Here is a 24,334-nt window from a genome sequence, read left to right on the forward strand (position 1 = left end):
CCACCCACCCCCAACCCCTTTCCCTTTGAGGTTTGTCAGTCTAGCAATGAATTTGTACTTCTTAATCCCTTCACCTTTTTCACCCATTCCCCCAACCACCCTCCCATCCACCCTCCCATCTGGCAACCAACAAAATGTTCTCTGTATCTATGAGAATGTTTCTGTTCTACCTGTTCATTTTGTTTGTAGATTCCATTGTTGATAGGTATGTATTCTTTGCCATTTTGTTTGTCCATATATTTTATCTTTTTCTTCAAAAAGACCCTTCATCATTTCATATAATAACGGTTTGGTGGTGATGAACTCCTTTAACTTTTTCTTGTCTGGGAAAGTCTTTATATGGCCATCGATTCTAAATGAAGCTTTGCAGGATAGAGTAATCTTGGTTGTAGGTTCTTGCTTTTCATCACTCTGAATATTTCTTGCCACTCCCTTCTGGCCTGCAAAGTTTCTTTGAGAAATCAGCTGACAGTCTTATGGGAACTCCCTTGTAGGTAACTAGCTGCCTTTCTCTTGCTGATTTTAAGATTCTCTCTTTGTCTTGAACCTTTTGCATTTTGATGATGATGTGTCTTGGTGTGGGCCTCTTGGGGTTCATCTTGTTTGGAACTCTCTGTGCTTCCTGGACTTGTATGTCTGTTTCCTTCACCAAGTTAGGAAAGTTTTCTGCCATTATTGTTTCAAACAGGTTTTCGATTTCTTGTTCTCGCTCTTCTCCTTCTGGCACCCCCAAGATGCGAATGTTGGCACACTTAAAGTTGTCCCAGAAGCTCCTTACACTATCCTCGTTTTTTTGGATTCTTTGTTCTTTTTGCTGTTCTGATTGGGCATTTTTTGCTTCCTTATATTTCAAATCGATGGTTTGCTCCTTGGATTTATGTACTCTATTATTGAAGCTGTGTAAATTATTCTTTATTTCAGTTAATGCCTTCTTCAATTCTAACTGTGTATCCATGATTTCTGACTGGTCCTTTTTTATGCTCTTGAGGTCCTCCCTAAGTTCACTGAGGTTCTCACTAAGTTCATTGAGCATCCTTATAAGCAGTATTTTGAACTCAGTATCTGTTAGGTTGCTTAATTCCATTTTGCTTAGTTCTTTTCTTGGGGTTTTGTTCTGTTCTTTCCTTTGGGACCTGTTTCTTTGTCTCCTCATTTTGGCTGCCTCCCTGTGTTTGTTTCAGTTTATTACTTAATGAGAGGTATGGGGCTCGCTGAGACCAGATGCTGCTCGTTTGAAAGAATTTAGGAAAAACCTGAAGCAGGATCCAAGACCGGAGTCACCAGGGCGGGGCTACCAGTGTGAGCCAAGTTGCTGGACTCCCAGATATGGTGGCTGTCTGCAGCCCCAGGGAAGGGCTCACCAAAGGAACAAAGGCTCTGACAGCACATCTGTTCCGGAGAAAGCCCCCTCTCCAGCCCTCGCTCCAGTGCCAAACAGTTCAGTTCTTCCTTGTATTACTCTGGTGCCCCTCGAGCTGCCTCCCCTCCGAGCTTAGAGGGAGAGAGTCTGATAAGTCCGTGCGCGGGCCCTTTAAGGAGCTGCCTGGGGCTCCAGCCGCTTCAGCCTCCCTGAGCCTCAGATCCCGCTGGTTTTTCCAGCCAGAAGTTATGGGGATTCTCTTCCTGGCACTGGAACCCTGAGCGGGGCACCTGGTGTGGGATGGGGACCCCTCAGTCCTCAGGAAGGACCTTCCCAGCCGAGGTGTCCTCCTGATTTTTATCTGCCGCATGTGGGTGTGGGACCAGCCCGTCCGCCTCCGCCCTCCTACCAGTCTCGATGTGGCTGCTGCTTTAATTCCGTAGTTGTAAGGCTTCCATTCAGCTTGATTTCAGGCGGTTTTGAATGATGGTTGTTCTGTAGTTTAGTTGTAACTTTGATGTGGTTGTGGGAGGACGCGATACCGCAGTTACCTATGCCGCCATCTTGACCGGAAGTCCGATAGGTACTATTCTTTTTTTTTTTTTATCCTCACCCGAGGATATTTTTCCATTTTTTTGTACAGAGTGGGAGGGAGAGAGAGAGAGAAACATCGACGTGAAGGGACACATCGAGTGGCTGCCACCTGCACGACCCAACCAGGGCCGGGGACAAACTGCAACCGAAGTACATGCCCTTAGCGGGAACCGAACCCGGGTCTCTCCGGACCACAGGCCGACGCTCTAACCGCTGAGCCAAACTGGCCAGGGCGGTACTATTCTTATTTTTATTTCACAGATGTGGAAACTGAGGCATAGAGAAATAACTGGCCAAGTAGGAAGAGGCTCAGCTAAAATCTTGGACAATAATGGGGGTTATTACTAAGAGGAAGAGAAGCATGGGTAATAGAAAGTCAGAAATTTCTGCTACTCTATTCCAGTCCATTGAACAAATATTCATTTGAGTAGAATAGCATAGTTGTTAAGAGAAGGGCCACTGAACATATCCTGGCTAAGATCTTGGGCCAGTTGCTTAATTCTCTAAGCCTCAGGTGCCACATGCATAATATGGAGCATGATCATGCTTGCTTCTTAGAATGGAAATGACTTCAAAGACTGGAGCAGTTAATACCATGTATGTCCCGTAGTAAGTACTCAGTAAATGTTAGCTAGTATTAGATGCACATATCCTATGGGCAACTTCATGCAAGCCCCAGAGCCCACCCACTTGCATTTCATAGGAAGGGCACATTCCAGTGCCAGACCCCGAGAAGAACTCCAGAACAGCAGGGTGCAGCGCAGAGGGGCAGACGAGTCAGAAGGCAGTTCGAGAGATGCACTTCCAGAAGTTACTTCCCAAGATGGCGGGATGAATATTCTGGTCACCATTAGGGAGCAGGACAGGGTGGAGGGATCCAGACACTCTGTTGGGAGTCAGGCAAGGCATAAATCAGAGAAAACCGGCGGAGCATCACCATGACAGGGAGATGGTTTGAGGCCTCCTCAGCCTCATCCAGTGGAGATGAGTCTGTGCCTTGGCACCCACATGGAGGCAGGGGGTTGGTGGTGATCCAGAAAAAGATACGCAGAAAGAGAAGAATGTATGAATGCCTGTGTAAGGGTGTAGACTTTTAAAGGCACCTTCTGTGAAAATATCTGCATGAAAGAAATGATCAGCATTGATTGTTGAGCCCTATACTAAAAAAGTAAACAAATAAAGCAAGAGGCAGTGTGCCAGCCAGGACTGCAAAGACAATAGCTTACCAGGAAATTCTCCAATACTTTGTATTCCATGGCCACCACGGTTATTTTGAAAGCATATTTTAGAGCTGGGTGATGACATTTAAATAAAGTAATCTCAATGAGGAGCTTAGGGATTAATAAAAATGTAGCACAGAGCCCATCTCAGCCAAAGACCCAACCTCAGCCCAGCCAGTGTGGCTCAGTGGTTGAGTGTTGGCCTATGTACAAAGAGGTCACCGGTTCAATTCCTGGTTAGGGCACATGCCCAGGTTGTGGGCCCGATCCCCAGTGAGGGGCATGCAGGAGATGGCCAATCAATGTTCTCTCTCATCGATGTTTCTCTCTCTCGACTCAGTCAGCCAGAACCCACAGTCCAGGAAGAACCCCTAGACCATGACGTAGACTAAAGACATAAATGTTTCCTTCACATTCCGTTCCCTTCGAGATGCGGAGGCAGGTGTGAGAACAGCTGTGACTGAACACTTCACTGAGATCAGGCCTCTCCATGATCCAGCCAAAGGTGTGCCAGCCCCGAGAAAAGCTGAGAAACTCTCTCATGTCAAAGATAAATTAGAGGAAAATGTAAATGAAACAAAGCAGAACAAGCGCTCTAATTGGTGATGTTGGGGTTCTAGAAATGAGGATGCATGCTTCTCCTTTCAGGAACTGCAGGACATAGTCAAGAAACGTTTCTCTTTGGAGAATAAGTGATATTTTTTGAAGAAAGAAGAAGGAAAAAATGATCCCCCTTCCTACTTTCTTTTTCCTGCTTTGCTCCACCTTTCTTCTCTCTTTACTGTCTAATTGTCATAATTTTCATCATCATCTTTACCATCATCTGAACTTTCTAGGGGAAGGCACTCAAGCTTTGGAGAACAATGAGGTTTAGTCTCTACATGTACTAGTCACTACAGGAAACAGAAACCACTCCAACAATTTTAAACAGTGGAAGAAGAATTTAATATGAGAAATTTGGAATTTACAGAACTAACCCTTGGAAGGGATGGAGAAGCAAACTATAGGCTGGGCCTTCAGGAAGTTCAACAACACCAAACTATCCTGCCACAATTAAGGAAGAGGAGAGTCAGGAGGCTGCCACAGGCACTGAGCTCAAAAATCACAGTCATAACTGTGATCTGGGATTAGGGATTTGCTGTTTCCACAATTACCTTTTGATACAATGAAGCTAGTGACTGCACACTGGAATGTTGCTCTAGAAAACCCCAAAACTCCACAGCCATCCTTGCCAGAAGCAACAGCTGACAGCAGGAACATGACATTGTTTGGAGACAATTTTCCATGTGTTTCTTTTGTCTATACAACTTGCAAATGTACTGACTACTCTGTTCTGTACTATCTTTTCAAGAAAATTGCCTTGGAGGTAGAAATAGGATTTCCCTCCAGAACGAAGAGCAGGCATGCTTACTATCCATGATGAAAAACGGGTTGTTAAGTTCAGCATTCCTCTTTTAGCCTAACCTACTATGTGTACAGGTGTGCCTGGGCCTCTTCATGTTAACCTATGGGAATTGGAGTTTGAGGAACTAGCACAAGAAGAAGCTGAAATTCTGGCCACTGTTGTTTGGGAATAATCAAGTCCTTTGTCTCTGACCCAGGAGTCTCCTGTCTTCTACCAGTACCTATGCTTCCAAATATTGAACAAGTACATCTAATTATTGGAATCTATGAATAACCTGAACCTTAGCTGCAAGGGAGTCTGAGCCATATAAGTTTAACTTTCCGTCCTCTGCAGTACAGAAAAGCACCACATACACCACACTTCTCTCTAGGGATGCGTCATCTGTTTGGTACTCACAATGGCGACTGCCTATGGGGCTCCCGCATCATCTGGAAATTGCGAAAGGAGGCTTACATAAATTATTCCGAATGCTGATAACAGCCCTATAAGATAGATATTTCACTCCTTTTCCTTATGGAGATATTTCCACACGGATCCAGTGACTGCCCAGGGCCATCCAGTTCTAAGTTTCTGAGTCAGATTCAGACTTGGGTCTGCCTGACTCCACTGCCTGGCCCCATCGGCTCCTCAAGGCTGCTGTCGCAGCATAGCACAGGGTGCTGCGTGCCACACCGTTTTGGTGAGAGTTTTACTTCTAGAAGCATTCCAAGAAGAGCTCTTGATGTCCTGGGGCAGGGAGAAAATGCCTCTAAGAAGGGGAGCTTGACATGGTCTTCAGGAAGGGTAGGACTTGGCTAACGGGTGCAAATGCATGGATGAGATGGGGAAGAAAGAGAAGCTGGAAAGGACAGTGTGAACAGATGCACAGAAGTATGTGTCGGGAATATGATAAACTTTGTGGAGATGTAGGGTGGTGCAGAAAGGAGAGTTTGTTGTAAGAACCTGGTGTGTAAATAGTGTTGAAAGCCAGAATAAGACCTAACCCTACAGATAGTGGCAGGAATACTGAATTGCCATTACATTGTCTCCTATTACCTTCTTTTTCCACTGACTTATTTTTCAACCAAAATAGTCCCCAGGAAGAAAGAGCGGCCGATCGTTTCTGTCAGCCAGGAGGGGAACATGGCTGCCACTCACCACAGCCTGTCTCCGAAGACCAGGGAGACAGCCTCTTCCCCCAAATTCTCCAGTGCAGGACCAGGACGGTGTTAGCATAAAGTGGAGGAAGAGCCCTGAATGTAGCTCACATTAGCAGACAATATTGCTTTGATTGCAGACAACACACATGAATTGAATTGATAAAGGAATCTTCCCATCAAAGCCAGAAATGAGTGGAAATTAACTTTAACAAAGTAAGCAACTGTGCTCAAGAGATGGATGGAAGAAACCCACACATACTTGGTGCGTGTCAGAGACGCAGAGGAGCAAAGTGTTCAGGCACATCAGTGAGAGCGAGAGTGATTAATAAACACTTACGTGGACATTCATCTGACAGGCGACTGACAAAGACCCACAATGATAGGGAGAAGGGGCATTTCTTTTTGATAGATGTATGTGAAATGCTCATTTACTCCTTTTTGATTGATTTAAATGTCCAGGTATTCTCTCCATAGAAATTGATTTTGAAATGGTGCTGGGTTAAGAATAAGGGCTAGAGATATAACTACACCAGTGTGGCAGGGAATATATTCGTCCTCGTCATCAGTGCGTAGATTGAAAACATGCTGGAGATGGACGGAGGTCTGCAGGGGGTGGTGGTGGTGATGCTTATTCTTCTTGAAGCATAAGGCAAGGTAGACGGTTCCACAATCACTCTGAGATTCTGTAAGTAGCATTAGGGACTAAATACCAGCCTTTTCCTCCCCAGTCTGAAACAGTTTAAAAATTACCTATTGGAAATCAGTTCTCAAAAATAGAGTTAAGTCTGGCCTTACTGAGGATTGCACTGGGTCTGAATTTTCCAGTGGAGGAGGCATGCATGTGTCCACAGAAGGGTTAGCGTGGCCCCTAGAGGCGGAAGCTCATTCATTCAGGCCCCCATCCACTCTCTTCTTCCCAGATGACAAGGCAGGGTTTGGTCTGTCAGAACGAATTATCCACCATTGGTCCCGCCGATCTCCAGCATCCCCTCTGGCTCCTGCACCCGCTCAGGGGAACCCTGGGGAAGTGGGTGTCTGAAGGGAGAGAGTCCTGTTTGTGTGACTATTGTGTAATTTCTGCCCATACCAATGCTGTGAGGGCACACAAGGTAAATCCAGGGTATAAATCTCCTAGGGAGGCAAGATGTGTCTGTCAGTGTATAGACGGTCTGGTTCAGGCTGTAAATAGGACAATTGTAGTTGATCCCATCATCATCATTCCCAGAGACTCAGATACCGTACATGGTCTCATGAATCTTACCGTAAAGTACCAGAGGCACTCCGAGAGGCCCCAAACTCTGTTCCTCGAAATGTATACCAGGGCACCAAACCCAATCCACGCTCTCTGGCAGGTCCCTCTGCTCCTGTGGGGCTGAACGGGCTGTGGTGAGGGGGGCAGCCTCCCTTCAGCTGTCCCCCCCGAAGGCCGAAGGAATGATAAGTTAGGAAATGCTCTCCAGTGCTCCGCAGGGCGGCCCTGCATGCATTAGGATTTCTCCCAGCTGCCAGTGACAGAAAGTTCGACCAACAATGGTTTAAACACCTAGGAATGACCCTCGCCACGTTGAAGCACTGTGGTGCAGCCATGCACCACACTCTGGGGGGCTTGGGCTTTCCTTGGCTCTCTCCGGTACCTGTAGTCTGTTGACCTTTGTCTTCATGTGGGCCCAGATTAACTTCCCTCCATTAGGCCGATGAACAGAGATCGGGACTTTCTCCCCTGGTTGGGACTCCTGTGTGAGAGGGAATGTTAGAATGAGGCACATTTCCTGAAAAAGCCCAGGGACAGAGGACCTGCTGATTGCATCCACGTGGCGCTAGGGAATGTCAGACCTGGAGCTCAGGTTTTGGACTGTCGCATGGTAGGAGACAGTGATGAAGTTCCCGTTTGAAGGTGTCAGCTGTGAGGAGGGAGCCAGCCTGCTGTGCCTGCTGGGGACTGCGTCTTCCCAGCGGTCACTTAGGGCCTGCCGGTCACTTAGGGCCTGCCGGTCACTTAGGGCCTGCCGTAAAACCCTGTGCTGTTGCCACGACAGGCCGGCCAGGGAGCCGCTGCTGACACAGCGAGTCGGGGAGCGCCAGCCACCATGTCTGAGCATCGGTGGGGGCCAGGCAGGCAGAGGATGTCCAGAGTCAGGCCATCAGGGATTTGGGAAGGTTCCGGAATGAATAGGGATGTAAAACTGCTCCCCTTTGGGGGCTTCCTCCAAGGCAGCCGGGAACTCATCTTAGGCAGTTGGAAATACAACCCTAAATGTTGCCACTTCCATGTCTTCCAGTGCAGCCCCGGCTTCAGCTGAGTCCCCCAAAGTGGGAACTTGAAGTTGAAAACACGAGGCAGCCCTTGGGAGGACTAAAATGTTACTGATCTGTAGGTAAATCACAGAACAGATCACCCCAGACTGTCATCATCTGGGGTGGCATGGGGGAGGTGTCCTTCAGCCCTGGGAGCCATAAAGAGGAAGGTGTTTCTCCCAAGAGACTGCAGGTGCAGATGCTTGGGACTCATTGAAAAGAGAGGGGCTGGGTGACTTGGGGAACCAGAATGGCACCCAGCATTGGGAGGTTCAGATGCACAGACATTGCTTCCTTGTTCATTCACTTATTTAACTGCCAGTCATTGGCACTGAGGTCACATAGAGTGATTAAGACACCATCTCTGCTAACACAGAGCCTTATACACATGTAAGAAAGGCAGGAAGCCCCCACACAGCACGGCGGGGGCCAACGGAGGACGTGGGGAGCTTGCCAGGGGAGCCGAGGTGAGAGCAATGGGGAGGATGCTGGGGAAGAGCATCGTGAGCAGAGGGGTTGCTTGAGGGAGGGCCCAGGGCAGAGACAGCCTGCAGCCGGGGAGATGTGGGGAGGACTGGGCACAAGGGTGAGGCCAGGGGAAAGACAAGGCCAGAGAGAGAAATGGCATTTATTATTGTTGTTGATCCTCACCTGAGGATATTTTTCCATTGATCTTCTAGATAGAGTGGAAGGAAGGGAGGGAGAAAGAGAGACAGAAACATCGATGTGAGAGAGACACATTGACTGGTTGTCTCCTGCACAACCCTGACCCAGGCTGGGGATTGAACCTATAATTGAGGTACGTGCCCTTGACCGGAATCAAACCCGAGACCCTTCGGTTTGTGGGCTGACACTCCAACCACTGAGCCAAACCAGCCGGGATGATAAATGGGATCTGACCCGTGCTGCCCAGTTGAAATATTATGCAGGCCACATACATAATTTTACATTTTATAGTAGTCATATTTGTGTGCATGTGTGCGAAAGGCAGGAAGGGGTACGTGCCCATCTGCGGGGAAATGCACTGCGCAGCAGGATTGGGAAGCACGTTTTCCATAAGAAATGGGTTATTGGACCATATTGTGTGCTTTTTGGTTTTCCATGCAGATGACCCTCTAAGATTGCTGCAGGCCTCCCACCCCTCCGGGCAGAGGGCTCTCTGGAGAAGACCAGCCCTGAATGCAGAGGGCGTGGCTCCTGTGGCAGCGTGATGAATGGACCAGGCTCAAGCCCCTGGGCTGCCCGTGAGGGGCTCTGAAGTGGGAGCCAGCGGGAGGTAGGAGGTTCGACTGCACCCCCACCTCACCCACAGCGCAGGGAAGATCCCAGATTTCAGGACAGGTACAGCTGTGTTTCTCAGCCATGTGTGCATGGTCCTGAGCAAGTTCTCTGAGCCTTGGTTTTCTTATCTCAAAACAGAAGTCATAGCACCTGAAGGGGCTGTTTCGAGGAACACATGGGACAATATAGGCCACGGGTCTGGTACGGACCCCTGCCAGTGGGCAGCAAGCAGTGGGCACTTGCTCTCTTTCCACCACCACAGGGCTGTCCAGGTCTCATTCTGTCCCAGGCTCCCGCACCGGGCCTCCCCAGGCCTATGCGTCTGGCAATGCAGGTGCCCCTTTGCCGTTAGTCAGGACATGGTGGCTGGTAGGCCACAAAGGGACTGCATAAGGGCACTGTGCAAGTGTCAGATGCTCCATAAGTGGGAGCCTGCTTCCTCCCTCCCCTCCCCTCCCCTCCCCCATTATTCCGAAGCTCTGCCCTCTCTCCTTGCTGTCAGAACCCGGACTCTGTCCCTGCCTCTTAACCACAGCAGCCTTAGTTTTTTCCTCTGCAACTAAACATAATCACAGCTGCCGCCTCTAGGGCCACTGAGACCCTCACTAAGTCAGGCCAGTGAAAACTGTTTATTGTACATGGCCAGAGAAAATCTCTCACACCAGGCCTGTTGGCAAGGACGTCTTGGGGATGGCACTCTTGCTGGGCAGGGTTGGGGTGCTGAGGGGTGGGGGATCTACAAAAAGCTGGAGGGGCTGCAGGTCTGAGGGAGAGAGGGGCTGGTGCTTGGAAGCAGAGCGCCCAGTGGGTTGGCCACCTGCGCATTTGTGGATGTCAGTGAGTTAGGGGTGGGGGGAGCTGCTTTGGTATGTGCGAAGCCACCCTCCTTTGTTCTGCCCTGGGCTGGGTGGAATCAGTGATCATTACCGCGCTTGTTGGAAGCATTGTTCCAGCCAGTTCTGGGTGCCACACGGTGCCCCAGACACTCCAGGTAAATGAGAGCCTGGAAGAAGCCTCCCTGAATACCAAATTCTGCCCAGGGGCGTTCTTGGAGACAGTCTGCTCACAGGAATGCTGGAGGATATGGGAAAGACGCAAACCCTGTCTCCCGACCAGCTGGGGCTGTGGGCTGGGCCCTGGCAGAAGCTGGGTCCTGTTTCACCCTCTGCGGCACGTGTGTCTGAGACCTGTCCCAAGAGGCAGCAGCTCCGGGGTTGACCTGCCCACACTGGGCACCCTGCGGTGAACACGCAGCCGCCGGAGACACAAGGAGAAGCTTGGGGCTTGCAGCCCTGCAGGGCTGGGTCAGGTGCAGGTTCCAGCACTGACAAACAGCGTGACCTTGAGCAAGGCATCTACCTTCTAGAAGCCCAAGTGTTCACAGTTGCAAAGCAAAACTGACCAAGCTCACCTGCTTGTCCATATGGGAGAGGGGCAGACTTCAAATGAGAGGGCGTGAACGTGCTCAGGAAACACAAGGTCTGGACTAATGTATGGTACTGTTGTTACTGTCTGTTCCGTGAGGAACTCTTCAAAATGCACCGCAGCACCCTGGTGAGGAAGCCTGAGGTCACTGTGAGAGGGTCGTGTGAGCGCTAGATCCCGCGGGGGCTCCCAGTGCCCAGACAGCACGGCGTCTGGGTCCAGCTGACGCGCCTGCCCTGGCTGATGGCCTGGGCATCAGTCTCAAGCCTCCTGAGACATCCAGGCAAACTCAAGTCACCATGGCCAAGGGGTCTGGAGAACTGGGACTGGACCACCGCTGGAGGTCTCGCAAGGGCTCAGGCGGCGAGTGCAAGTGGTACAAGGGCAAGATGGGAAAGCTGACCAACTCCTGCCAGGGGCTGGCCACCCAGGGCCAGCCTGCCAGGGACCAAGGGCTGACCGCCTGCTGTCCGGGAGCAGAACTGGCTTTCTTCAGAGCTAATTAAACTTGGGAGTTCTGCCTCGCCTTCTCCGAGCTCACAAGAGGCTGATGCATAAAGCTCGGGTACTCGCTTGCTAATTCACAGTGAGCACAGTGGCGCAGGGGGCAGATCAACACGTGACTTCGTATTACAGGGCCTATGCAGAAAGCAGGATTGTCAGAGTTATCAATATTAATATTAGAAGGTTATGTGCTGAGCTTGGAGTTGGAGCACAGGGAGTTGCTTGGGTGAGTTCAGCAACAGTATTAAACACAGACACGCTCTTTCCCTGTGACAGACCCTGCCACGGGGACAAGGCTGGCTCAAGCTCGTGGTCACACCGCCCTGTTTCCAGACAGACTGCCAGTAACGGTCTCTGCATTTTTCTTTTTCTAACCTTCCATTGTAGATTGAGCCATCATCTTCTCTTGGCATTTGCCCTTTTTAAGTAAGGTTCACACTCGATCGATCAGGTTCAGCGGGTCCTGCGGGCCTGGAATCCGTCGAGTTTCCACATCTCTCTTTGCCTCCACCCTATGAATTGTGCAGTTTCTCTCTACAAGTTCTGATTCCAAACACTTTGGAAAGAAAGGCAGGTGAAGACCAGGCTGGAGGGAGTGTGGTGACGGCAGGAGGTCCTTCAGACTTGGGCGAAGATGCCCACAGCCGCTGGGGCACTTAACCCCTGACTAAAGCTAGTTAATCAAGGGGCAGTCAGGAAAACAGATGGGTCAGGACTCCAGTACCAGCAGGGCCCCCTGACTCTACCCAGGAAAGCAAGGCAGAACCCCAGTCCTGAAGACTGCACGGGCTGAGGTGGGCGGAGAGAGGAGAATGCAGACAGTGGGCCTTGGTTCCTCCTGTTTGCCCCGGGGCTCACCAGTTGTAAGAGGGCCAACAAGCCAGTGCCAGGGGCCACATGCCGGTGGGGACTAGTCTGGGGTGGTTCATGTACTGGGAGATGTAGCCCCTGCACATGAATGGGCCTGAGGCCCGCAAGGACCTGATACCCTTAACCAGGTGGCACTGTGACTGGCTGAAAGAGCTGGAGAGCAGGTGACATTGGCAAGTGCAAGGAAGAACCAATGTTAGTCTTATGGGCTAACAAATAAAAATGTTCTGATGTTCTTGAAAGCTGTTTACCAGGTCAAAGTGAGATCAGACCGCCTGGCGGTCTTCCCCTCCCTGCCCTAGGCTCACCCCCAGCTCAGGAACCACCAGGTGTCACCTTTATCCTCAGCCCATGTCAAAGGTTCCGTGAGAGACTAAGTGGTTACAAGCACTGGCTTCTGAGAGGGACAGTCTTTGTTTGAATCCCAGCTCTGCCACCTGCTGGCTATGGGACATGGTGCAAATCAGTTAACCTCCCTGAAGACTCAGTTTCGTCCCTGGTAAAATGGGAGACATCATTTTTACCTCATTGTTTTATTGTGAGGATTAAATGCCTGTGCCTGGCACGAACAGACTCTCAACCAATATTTGTTGGCTGATAAAATGAGATGATGTTTGTAAGGTGATGCTCGTAAGGCAGCAATGGACATATAGTGAATGTTCAACAGAACAAAGGGATATTAACATTATCATTTGCAGGACTGCAGAGCTCCGGGCCCAGCCACATGGGTCACCTGAGCCTGTATACACAGCCATCGAGGGGAGAGGATAACATCTTATAGTCCCCGAACATGTGGGCACAGTTTAAAACAAGCTCACACAACTAGAAAGCAATTTAAAATTTAGATGGTTTGTTCAGATGGTCAGGAACACACACCCATCCAGGGTCAGCTCCCCCTTTGGAAGGACAGGAAAGTCCATGAGAGGGCACCTACCCCTGACTCGCTTCTCCCAGGCAGCCTGGCTGGCATCTGCATCTGCTCCCTCACAGAGTGGGCAGGAAAGGAGTCCACACAGTTTCTTCTTGTGGCTCAAAGGGTGGAAGCACACGTTTTTCTCTCAGTGTTGCTCAGACAGTTTGGGAGCTTCTGTAAAACAGTCATTTCACAGTGTCTCTTCTGGGAGCCGACGTGCGTGGAGCCCACACAGAAGTGCCCAGGATGCAGTGGGAGGCTGCTGCTTGCGTGAGGGTGATCGACACGCCCCGCCGCTCCAGCCGAGGCCTTCCTGTGAGCAGCTCCCATCGCGTGCCCGAGTGGTCTTCGGCCTGAGAACCAGCAGGGCTGAGACAGATGCAGCTTTGGGGTTCACAGGGCCTATGAGGTGGAGAGAAAGAGCACCTGTCTCTCTCTGCATTGCACATCTTAGTCCTCTGTCGTGCCAGCCTCCTCTGCCTAGACTTTCTTTGGGGGAGCCGTAAGGTCAGGTCAACGGCTGTCATCTAGAAGAGAAGGGTGCCCGAAGCTACTTTGTCCCTAGGCTGGTGTAAGTCCGTGGGAAGTTCAGAGCTTGCTGGCCATGCACCACCTCTGTTGTACAGTGAGAACTTTAGAGATGATTTCCTGTTGGAAAGCAACCTGCCTATAGTGTTTCAGATGGAACACTGCAAAAACCCACATAATTGACATCAGCTATCCCAAGGAGATGGCAGGTGTCATTGAAGGGGAGCTCAGGCAGGGGTTTTCTGCCCTACCTCCACTCCCAGCCTCTGACTCAGTGGAATTAGGAGTGTGGCTGAAAATAGTCTTGAAAAAAATCATTAAAAGAATCAACTTGTCGCCCTGGCCGGTTTGGCTCAGCGGTTAGAGCGTTGGCCTGTGGACCGTAGAGCCCGGGCTTGGTTTCTGCTAAGGGCACGTACTTTGATTGCAGTTTGTCCCCAGCCCGGTTGGGGTTGTATGGGTGGCAGCCACTCGATGTGTCTCTCTCACATCAATGTTTCTCTCTCTCTCTTTCCCCCTCTATCTGAAGATAAATGCAAAAATGTTCTCGGGTGAGGATAAAAAAAAAAAAAAAAGAATCAACTTGCCATCAAGCAGGCAGATCCTAAGATTGTGATTACTTTGAAATGTCCAGCAAACAGATGTTTCTGGTCTCTGGTTACTCTAGAGGGGTGAGACCCTGAAAGTGATTCAATCCATTATTGTTTAAATTGCTTTGTCAGCAGAGTCATTCATTGTTTCCCAAGAAATCACATCCCCCAGGCTTGGCCTTGCGAAGGAGACTGAAAGCCATCACTCTTCCCTGACATCTGTGTCAATCAACATTAAACCCCCCTCAAGACTTATGTCATCATTGACCACAACCACAGCAACCACAGCACTCAGGGAGGGTCCACGGTGTGTGGGCTCCTGCAGTCTTCATAACAGCCCTACAGTTAGCATTCTTCTCCTCATTTCACAGACAAGAAAACTGAGATCCAGAGACTTTTCATCACCGACTAAGACCTCCTGATCATCCCTTTTGTCCTTAGTTCCCTTTCATGGAAATTCTGCTCCAAGGGGAATAGGGCATGGACTCCTTCTTTCTCTCTACCCTTTGCAGTCCCTATTCTTCTTACTCTTCCTTTCAAAAATAGGCATCATGTACCTACTGGACATTGAAGGACAGTGATCTCTGAGAAACAAGAAACAAACAAACAAAAACACAGAAAACGAGGTGAGTCCTGAGATTGCCCCAGCTTACTACCATGGGAGAGTATCGAGTACCCAAGTGGAGACCTATGGACTCTTGAGTTGAGAAGACAGAGATAAAAATCTGGTGAGACCAAAGTAGCAGGAGTTCACAGAACAAAGTACTGGAGAGGATGAAATTGCATGGAAAAAATCATCTGAAAATCTGCAGAGGATCCCCCTCATGTATTCAGGGGAATATCAATCAATGTATGCATGTAAGGAAACTACATAAAGTTGGGAAAAGAACTATCCAAAAGATAAGAGGTCTGGAAATAGTATTTGTTCCCACCAACCACGCTGGAAACCCCCATAATTCTCCAGGCACTTAGTGGATTATTCTGAAGGTTGTTACCTGGTGGTAGGGAATAATTATCTCCAGATTAAACATGCATATCATCCTGCTTAACAAATCTTAAAGTCAAGGCTCAAAAGGACCAGATTGTTTTCAAGAACTTAACTGCATCCCAGAACAATGCTCGAGAAGACATATAGTAATACAGATGTATTTAGCACACAACAAGGAAACATTTATAATGCCTGGCATCAAAGATTACCAGGCATATAGAGAAGCTGAAAACTATGGCCAATAATGAGGAGGAAAATCAATTAAAAATTCACCCATAATGTAAGGACATTACATGAAGTTGCAGTTTGATGCAAATATTATAATTGATATAAAAGCATATAAAACAGTCAGTATAATTGCATTCCATAATTCAAAAAGTTAAGTACAGACACAGAAGATATAAAAAGTACTCAAATAAAAATTCTAGAGATACACTGTCAATGCCTGAAATGGAAAAAAAAAAAATATATATATATATATATATATATATACACACAAGGGATAGGATTAATGGCAGATTAGTTAGTTTAGAAGAAAAGGTTAGTAAACTTGAAGACATAGCAATAGAAACTTTCTAAAAAAACCCAGAGAGCCCTGGCCAGTTTGGCTCAGCAGTTGGAATGTCGGCCTGCGGTCCAGAGAGACCAGGGTTCAGCTCCCACTAAGGGCACGTACCTTGGTTGCAGTTTATCCCTGGCCCTGGTTGGGTCATGCCGGTGGCGACCACTCGAGGTGGCCCTTTCACAATGATGTTTCTCTCTCTCTCTCCCTCCCACTCTATCTGAAGAAAAAAATGGAAAAATGTCCTCGAGTGAGGATGAAAAAACCCAGAGAACCCAGCTGGTGTGGCTCAGTGGCTTGAGCAATGGCCCATGGACTGAAGTCCTGGTGTCATTCCCATCAGGGCACATGCCTGGATTGCAGGCTTGATCCCTAGTGAGGGAGAGAGGGGCATGCAGGAGGCAGCCAATCTATGTATCTCGCTCACATCAGTGTTTCTATCTCTCTCTCCCTTCCTCTCTCTAAAACATCAATGAAAACATTTAAAAAAAGAAGTAGAGAGAAATAAAAAAATTGGAAAAACTGAACAGAGCATGAATGAGTTGAAGGGCAAATTAAGTGGCCTGATATGCATATAATTGGAGTTTCTGAAGAAATACTCGGAAAAACAATTGTATTCAACAGCTTGTTGAATACAATTAACCCACAAATCCATAAAGTCTAATGAAACTCAAGCACAAGAAATATGAAACAGGCAACCGAACTGGCATCCCTCCACTGCTCCATACTACGGTCTCTCTCTTTCTGGAGCGTGATTGCGAGACTTTGGCCCAGTCAGTAGTAGGGTTGAGTGGCTGGCCTAGTCCTTTTTTTGCGCAGTTGGAGAGGTAGGCAGTTGCTGCCTGTTGGAGTGCTGAGGTCCGGATGTTGCTGGATGCAAACCTCGGAGTCCTGGGCTGCCGGTGGCCAGTACGCAGCTGAGGCCCATACTGAGCTGGAACTTGTTACAAGCCATCTGCTAACCTGGATGGAAATTTGGTCAATGCTAAGAACAACAACAACAAATAAAATGACAAATAACAATTTTGAGAGGGACTTGGAGAATACATATAAGGGATGCATTCTTTGGACTACATAACAGCATCTGATTCACCTATGAAAACTGAAAATCAAGTGATAACTTTCTTACAGTAGCTGCTTATTTTAAACTCAGTGTGTTTTTACTCACCTAAAGGGAGGCAAATAAATCCTATTAGAAAATTTATTCCTTCACCTGAAAGTGTTCAAGCAAGAAATTCATACAGTGACTCATTTAGAACCAAGACCATTGACTTTAAAAGCTTTTTCTGAAAGATAAAAAAAAGAAAGAAACATAAAAAGAGGAAATATAAGTCAATAGGAAGACCAAGGGGAAGACCAAAAGCAAGAAAAAACACTAGGTCACAAATAAATAAGAAACAGTGTAAAGATAAAAGACTTCAGTTCCCATTTTTAGAATCAGAGAATGGAAGAAAACCATTATTTGGAGAAAATTTTTAACTTTTGAATCAAGTAGTGGCAAGAGGATTTTTCAAATATCTTGAAAAACTGAAGTATGAATATCACCTCAAGGATATTAAACAAGATTCATCTGACTGTTGGTGAAGATTTAGAAAAAGACGACATGATAGTCGTAGATAGAAATAATTGGATGACAATGGATCTGTCTCTCCTATTGAAGAGTCAGCAAGTTTAATCATGTCAGATAATTCTGATCATAGGTTTTATCAAATTAAAATTTTTCAAAATTTTAATGTTAAAAGGAAACATAAAACAAATGACACCAGAGCACTTAAAATCAAATTGCTCAAAACCAATAATAAAGAGAAAATCTTAAAAGTAACCAGAGAAAGAAGTCACATTACATACAAATATAATAAGTATGACAGAGGTTTTCTCAGGAAAATAATGCAAGTGAGATGGTGGAGCAACATATTTAAAATATTGAAAGAAAAAAATCTTTTAAACTATAAATCTATACATAGATTTATGTATAGAAAATATCTTTCAAAAACAAAGCTGAAATAAAGACTTTTTTTCAGAGATACAAAAGCTCACATAATTTATCACCGGTAGGCCATACTATAGGAATGTTAAAATAAGTCCAGTAAGCAGAAGAAAAATGATACCCAATTAATATGAGTCTATATAAAGCAATGAAAAATATCAGTAAAATAACCAGAGGCTGATTATTTGTAGTATGTCCAGACTGGAGGCAAGTCCCCCCCAAATCAAGAGTACTATACTTAAAACAAAGACATGAAATGCCAGAATACTTGTGGCCAGGATTTGATCCTCCAGCAGGGTATTTGAAGAACCTTTCTAGGGACTCTGACCAGCACAAAAACACAAAGATATTGACATTAGTGGTCTCACAAACAAAACAGTCCAACATAGGATACTGAGATTTGACAATCCTTAACCTTATGCTAAGAGGTTCTAATCAGTTGCTCAGTCTCTACTCAAATATAAGCAAACAAGAAACAACCCAAATGCTGAGAAAAAGTCTTTAACATAAAAGATAGAGGCCAAAACCAGAAATAGAAGAAAAAAAAAAAATCAACCAAACTTGGGTATGTAGAAACTGTGTGGGGAGCTAAAAACTCCCAAAATATTATTGATATCCTTAGAGAAACTACTGGAAATACTCTAAGTATGAACCAAGACCAGATTACTATTAAAAACAGAACAGAGAACAGCAAAGTTCTTAGAAATAAAAGATAAGATAACCCAAGGAAAAACTAGATAAAAGAATTGGGAGATAAATTTGACAAAACCTTTAAGGAAATAGAGCAAAAAGTCAAGTTCATAAAAATAGAAGATAAATATTGGAAAATTAAAGGCCCAGTTCAGGAGATCCCATATCCAAGCAACAGATATTACACACAAAGAGAACTGAGAAAAGAAAGGAAATTAACTCTTGAACTACAAGATGAGATTATAAATTGAAAGGGCACACTAAGTGCTCACACACACACACACACACACACAAAGACCCATATCAGGGAACATCAATAAGAATTTTAGAACACTGGGGACAAAGGCAAAAGTCTCATATAAAGGATCAAGAATCAGAATGGCTTTGAACTTTTAATAGCAACACTGGAAGCTAAAAGCAAATGAGATGATGATTTTAACTTCTGAAGGAAAAATATTTCCAATCTAAAATTCTATACCCAACCAAGTTCTCAATCAATTGTGAGGGCAGAATAAAGACATTTTCAGATATGCCTAATCTCTAGAATTTTTCTTCGTATGAAACCTTTCTTTGACAACTATAGGAGAATGTGTTCCACCAAAACATGAGGGTAAATCAAGTAAGAGGAACATAAGGAGATACAGGAAGACAAGAAAAAAGGGAAGGAACTCCTTGGGGAAGTAACAAAAAGAGAGACCCCAGGCTTCTGGTCAAGATGGCAGCATAGGTAAACATGGTATTCGAATCCTCCCACAGGACATCAAACATACAACTAAACTTCAGAACAAGTATCATTCAGACCCATTTGAAATCTAGCTGAATGGAGGTTCTATAACTAGGGAACTAAAGAAACTACGCTGAGACTGGTAGGAGGGACAAAGACACAGAACTGGGTGGCAGTTTATAATCAAGAGGGATATCTTGGCTGCAGAGGTGCCCCCTGAGGAGGGAGGAGTCCCAGCCCCACACCAGATACCCCCAGGCCAAGGATCCAGTGCCGGGAAGAGGAGTCCCCATAACTTTGGGCTGTAAAAGCCAGTGGGGATTGTGGCTGAGTGACATGGAGGCTTCTGGAGTCCCAGTTCCTCTTAAAGGACCCATGCATGGACTTACTTGGACTCACTCTCTCTGAGCTCCAGCACTTGGGCAGCAGCTTAAAAGGAACCAGAGACATATGGGGAGGAACTAAGTTGTCTGGCATCAGGCCAAGAGCTAGGGGCAGCTTTCTGCCAGACAAAAGTGCTAGCAGAGGTCACACTGTTCCTTTGCTGAGCACCCCCCCACACACACACACACACAACACACACACACACAGAGACTGCAGGCCAGTGCCATATCTGAGTCTCCATTAACTTGGCTCACACTGTTAGCCCCACCATGATGATTCCCTGAAAACCCGCCCCACACAACTTGCAGGCTCATCCAAGCCATTTCCAGTGGATTTTCCACACAACTGGCCTCTCTGGCCTCATGCTTTGGACTTTCCTAAAATCTTTCAAAGGAGAAGCATCTGGCCTCTGTGTATCTCTTGCTAAGTGGCCTCAGGCTTGGCACTAGTGCCAGCTGGTCTTGGTTCACAGCCTGGCCTTTCCTGAGCACCTCCAAGTCCAACACAAGTAGCATCCATCTGCAGCTCATTCTGTAACTCATACCAGATAGCCCAGGGCAGAAAACAGGTGGCAGCTGACGTTACACCTCCTGGGAGGCCTCAGAACCAGTGCACCCAGTATATAGCTTCAGACCATGCCAGATTACAACTCTACCACCTCCACTAGTGACACACTCAAGGGGTGGACTTGGTGAGCACCAAACCTCCACTGAAGCAAGTCCTGCTCCACAGTGTTAACTCCTGCACAGCAGCTCTTCTGTTGTAGTCACAGCTGGTCTTCACAGCCAATTAGTCTGTGAGACAATCCCTCCCAGTGATGCCAACAGCAATCAAGGCTCAACTACAAAAGGACAGTGTACATATCTCACACAGGGTCACACCTGGAATGTCCAGCTTAGGTGACTGGGGAGGTTGTGCTACTGGGCTCTACAGGACACCTACTACACAAGGCACTCTGCCAAGTGTATGAGATGTAGCAGCTCCACCTAATACATAGAAACAAACAGAGTGAAGCAGCCAAAAAGCATTTCCCAAATGAAAGAACAGGAGACATCTCCAGAAAAAGGACTAAATAAAATGAAGGCAAGCAAACTACCAAATACAGAGTTCAAAACAATGGTTATAAGGCACTTAGTAAGAACTCAACGGGATGAAAACTGACATAGGAACCAGTCCAAAATGTAGGAAACACTAATTTAAAGGAAGAATAATTTATAGGGAAGTATAGTAGAGGAAGCTGAGAATCAAACCAGTGATTTGAAATATGAAGAAGCCAAAACACCCAATCAGAACAGCAAAAAGAAAAATAATCCAAAAACATGAAGATAGTGTAAGGAGCCTCTGTAACAACGTCAAGTGTACCGATATTTGCATCATTTGGGATGCCAGAAGGAGAAAAGAGAGAGCAAGGAATTAAAAATCAATTTGCAAAATTAATGACAGAAACTTCTCTAACCTGGTGAAGGAAATAGGCATACAAGTCCAGGAAGCACAGAGAGTCCCAAACAAGATGAACCCAAAGAGGCCCACACCAAGACACATCATAATTAAAGTGCCAGAGTTTAAAGACAAAGAGAGATTCTTAAAAGCAGCAAGAGAAAAGCAGTTTGTTACCTACAAAGGAGCTCCCAAAGGATTGTCAACAGAAACTTTGCAGGCCAGAAGGGAATGGCAAGAAATATTCAAAGTAATGAAAAAACAGAACCTACAACCAATAGTACTTTATCCATAAAAGCCATACTTTAGAACTGAAGGTCAAATAAAGAGCTACTCAGACAAGAAAAAACTAAAGGAGTTCATTACCATCAAACCAGTATTACATGAAATGTAAAAGGGTCTTCTTTAAGGAGAAGAAAATAAAGATAAGAAATATGAACAGTACAATGGTAATAAATACATATTTATCAACAATTGAATCTAAAAGTCAAAATAAATCAACAAGCAGAACAGAAACAGACTCATATATACAGAGAACATTTTGATGGTTGCTAGATGGAAAGGGGGATCGGGGCATGGGTGAAAAAAAGGTGAAGGAATTTTTTTTTTTAAAGACTTAATTCCTTCATGGAATCTTTTATTTTATATTATTTTTCTTTATTAATTTTTAGAGAGAGAGGAAGGGAGAGGGAGAGAGAGATGGAAACATCAATGAGAGAGAACATTGACTGGCTGCCTCCTGCATGTCCTCCATGGGGGATTTGGCCCACAACCTGGACATGTGCACCGACTGGGAATCAAACCAGCAACTTCTTGATGCATGGGTCGACGCTCAACCACTGAGCCATACCAGCCACACCAGATGAAGGGATTTAAAAGTACAAATTAGTAGTTATAAAATAGTCATGGGGAAGTAAAGTACAGCATAGGGAATATAGTCAATAATATTCTAATAACTATGTGGGGTGTCAGATGGGTATGAAATTAGTAAGTTTTATAATGTCTAATCACTGGGGTGTACACCTGAAACCAATATAATATTGTATGTCAGCTGTAATTGAAAAACAAAAATAATAATTTAAAGAGAGAGAGAGAGCCCCCAGAAAGACAGTTATATACACCAGGCCTGGAGAGCAGCCCTTCCTTATTGGAGCAGGGCAGAGACTCTAGAAGAAAGTTTCCCAGGAAGATAAAATTTGTAAACCATTAAGGTAACTGAACATCTTAAGAACAGATTTAACAAGGGGTGCAGAGTTTGGGGTTGAATTAATAATAAGTAAAAAAATTTTCTAGGCAAATGAAAAAAAGAAAATTATTAACACTAGGCAAACTAAAAGTTTTGCAGAAATAAAAGTAATTATAATTTATTACATAGTTTAGCTCTGAATAAAGCTTCTACACCATAATAATGTTCATTAAGCCTCTTGGGTAGATAGATTGTTTTTCATCAAATTTAGAGATTTTTTTTAGCCATCATTTCTTCTAACAAATTTTTTGCCCCCTTCTCTCTCTTCTCTCTTTTTGTGAATATTGTTATGTGAATATTGTTACACTTGATGGTGTCCCATAGGTCTCTGAGGCTCTGTCCAATTTTCTTTATTTTTTATGTTTTTCAGATTGGATAATTTCTATTGATTTATCTTCAAGTTCACTGATTTCTTCTTCTATCATCTCAGATTTTCTGTTGAAGTTTTCATTTTCCAGTTAGAGTTATTTAACTTTTTACTACAGATTTTCCACTCGTTTTTGTTTTTTGTGTCTAAATTCTGGCTCTAAATTAATATTCTCTTTTAATGAGTCATTGTCATCATACTTTCCTTTAATTCTTTTTTTGTTTGTTTGTTTGGTTAATCCTCACTCAAGGAAATTTTCCATTGATTTTTGGATAGAGTGGAAGGGAGAGAGGGAGGGAGAGAAAGAGAGAAACATTGATATGAGAGAGACACATCAATTGGTTGCCTCCCACATGAGCACAACCAGGGCTAGGGATCAAACCTGCAACCCAGGCATATGCCCTTCACCAGGAATTAAACCCAAAACCCTTCAGTCCACAGACTGATGCTCTGACTGCTGAGCCAAACCAGCCAGGGCTCCTTTAATTCTTTAAACATAATTTCCTTCAGTTATTTGAACATAGTTATAACAGCTTTGAAGTTTTTGCCTGTGAATTTAACATCGGAAACTCTTCAGATAGTTTCTATTCACTGATTTCTTAGTGTCCAAAAAGTTGTAATATTTCTGTTGAAAACTAGATATTTCAGATAATATACAGGGTATGGCAAAAATAGGTTTACAGTTGATCATAGAAATCTATGAATGACTGTAAACCTACTTTTGCCAAATCCTGTATTATAGCAATTCTAAATTCAGATTCCATTCCCAGCCTCCTTCAGAAGCTGTTGTCAACTGGAAAAGAATATCAGTTCCATGTTTCATCATCAAAAAAGATTTGAGAAAAAGAAAGAGTTGCAACCCAGTGCATACCAACATGGCAAGCCACGTGCACAGTCTGGCCTGTGTGCCAATAGGAAAAGTATTTATAGAAGGGAAAAGAAAGTTAAGGAAGGGGGAAGTTAGAACCATAGTGCTTCACTGTAAACAGAGTTCTCCCTGGAGTGTTCTCGCATGTAGGATTCTTATGTAGTATATGAGAACTTCCATAAACCCTAGATTCTCCCATAGATCCTCCTCACTGATTATGTTTATTTAAAGTTTCAGTTAGTCTTTATCACTGTGTTTTTGTTTGTTGGTTTAGTGATTTGCCTAGACTGATTTCTAGGAGTCTTTCCCCCTTGCAGTGTGCAGCTACTGATGTCTCTTGTCAGTTTCACTCTGTTCTTGTTTTTTTTTTTAGTTCTGGCTTCCTAGGGGTCATCTCTGTTGTCAGTGTCACTTAGTAGTCCACCATTGATTAATCAGAGATTGTGCTCAAACATCCTAAAACAGCAAGAATTCCGTCTTTTGCTGAGAGATCTGTATGGGGGTTGGGGAACACCCTCAAAATTCAGATCATTTGCAAATCTTCTCTGGATTTTACTTTTCACCAGCTGCCCATGTGTCTCCTCTGTGTGTGTACAAGGCCTGGTCCAGCTAGGATGTTTGGCTAACTAGGCCTCTTTCTGGTCTCTCCGTGCAAATGTGTGTAGCAGCTTTTCAGACTGCCAAATATGTGAGAGATTACTAAGGCCATTACAGCTTTCATGGATCTGGCTAGTCTGACAGTCTGTTTTTTGCCCCAACCTCAGGCTAGCTGTGAGTTGCCTTTTTCTATTCGTTTGGAACTGGGATAGCTAATATTTCCGACAATATCAAGGGCATGGGGGTTTTCTGCCTTCTGCTCCTAATCAAGTTAGCTGCCTATGCTGGTGAAGCTGCTGATTTTTTTGGCCTGCCTTGCCCTGTCCTGCCCTGCCAGAGTTACCAATGGGAGCTGGGGGA

General features: G+C 45.6%; 1 pseudogene; it reads left to right on the forward strand.

Moving 5' to 3' along the window:
* The first annotated feature begins 11,018 nt into the window (after positions 1-11,018).
* Positions 11,019-23,793, forward strand: LOC118623826 (annotated as a pseudogene).
* Positions 23,794-24,334: the final 541 nt, after the last annotated feature.

This window comes from Molossus molossus, unplaced genomic scaffold (genome assembly GCF_014108415.1).
Source record: "Molossus molossus isolate mMolMol1 unplaced genomic scaffold, mMolMol1.p scaffold_m16_p_10, whole genome shotgun sequence".
Classification (NCBI taxonomy): domain Eukaryota; kingdom Metazoa; phylum Chordata; class Mammalia; order Chiroptera; family Molossidae; genus Molossus; species Molossus molossus.